Here is a 1,929-nt window from a genome sequence, read left to right as displayed (position 1 = left end):
TTTCGTGGAAGTGGGAGAGGATTTTTCTCTTTTAAGGGTGGTAATGAGGGAATCCGGCATGCTTTAATGACATTTACACAGGATTGTTTTCATATAGATTTAAGGTTTCATCTAATTTGAAGTGGATCATGATCATACCGTACGCCTTATGTGGTGAAGTAGAGAGCACATCACATTCTGGAAACTCCATGGATAACCAAATGACAAAGCCCATCACCGAGACAGTGCCTTATTGATGTCATTTTGAAAGTGCCCTAAGTAGGTGACAGTGAGGCGCCAAAATAATTGTTGCCTAAATATTGTGGGTAGAAGATTAACCGGTTCTAAATAAACCATAGCTAAGACGTGACCTGTTTAATATTAAAGGGTTTCCCCTGCAACAAACATTAGCAACGAAGTAATGATGATATGAAATACGTCAAATTTTTAACTTATTTTGCCTAGCATGAGCAATCTATTACTAACTGACATAGACTACTCAGTATACCACTTAAACTGCGGTAGGGCGACTTAGCAGACTTGCGAACGAATTGCTCTCTTTGTCAAAAATTTGCCATTGCAAATTTAACATCGCAGAGAATGCACATTTGATAATTTGAATTGCATGCACATAAAGTCGCGTTAACATGTGCTTTAAGCGCATATCTATATGCTTCCAATGGCTGGGAGAGCTTCGTAGTGTATTTGTGCAATTTTTATTTTGGTAGCGGTGACCGGCTTATCATAAGTGATACTTACAGCAACACCTATATTCTAGCTCTTTGCTATTCTACACAGTGTTGTATAAGATTGATAAAATTGGTGAGCATAACAGATGAAGAGTGGGATAGAATAAATTGCTTATAAGTTTGGAAGAGAGGAGCAGCAATTGCAGGTTATGGTGATGTTGTGAATTGGGAGTAAAGGGTGAGAATAGTGCGCAGGCGTCTCTTTACCTTTACACCGTTTAAAATTAGGAGCACGCTTCAACTCAGCTACGATTGATTGCCCAACTAATGTTGACTATAAGCTATTAAGTACTTTGAAGTAGACAGAGGAAAGAAATGGAATGCCTGACGAAGTCAAACTGAGAGAACAGTAGGGTGATGAATTCAATAAACCCTCATTTGGGCTAAAGACAGCAATTACGGTGTGACAAGATTCGTGAAACTGCACAACCTTGACTAATACCTCGTCGATTCCATCGGTAGCCATCTTACTGTCACTTAAGGCCTCAATCTTTTTGAAAGGTTGCTGTAGACGCTTAATGGGAATGCTGCTAGCCGTGAGACATGACATACGGGAGTGGAACAGTAGGAGAGATAAATGAAAACAACGACTGAAACTGGGAGCATAATCCATCGCACATAAGTGACGATAGCTTCATATGTCCAGCGGTTGCAACTTTAGGTAAATGAATAATTTTGCTTAGTTAGCAGGATGGTATATGTGAGTGTATCTGTTCCTCGTTTTCTGCTTGTTTAACAATAACACTTACTACCCTCCATCATCGCTCTCGTGATTCGCAGTAACCGAAAACAATTTACAATAAATATACATAAATGTATATAAGATAATACAGGTAATAATAGGTTACTTGTGTTAGCATGAGGGAATGCACAAACGAAACGACCATAAGCTATCAGTGCGTCTTTTCCACTTAATGTAATCCTGTCACCTCCGTCGCACTATCTCGTTAATTTGGGTGTATTTCGATTCTAAGCTACGTTCTGAGAGGGGTGAAATGTTTTTTGATGTGGAAAATTTTGTTCCTTAGTGCTCACAGCTTTTTCGAGTCAGCTGTTCAAACACCTACCACCATTCCCAAGTATTGGTAACCCTTTAGATGACTTTGAACTGACCCTGATATTTACTACATTTGGAGGCTGCTTCGATCAGCCATTGAGCGGCAGAGAGAGCAAAACAGAATTGCAAACCAAGGCGGCTAAC

Source organism: Echinococcus granulosus (genome assembly GCF_000524195.1).
Source record: "Echinococcus granulosus chromosome Unknown EG_S00186, whole genome shotgun sequence".
NCBI classification, from domain to species: domain Eukaryota; kingdom Metazoa; phylum Platyhelminthes; class Cestoda; order Cyclophyllidea; family Taeniidae; genus Echinococcus; species Echinococcus granulosus.
This window is presented reverse-complemented; position numbering follows the sequence as displayed.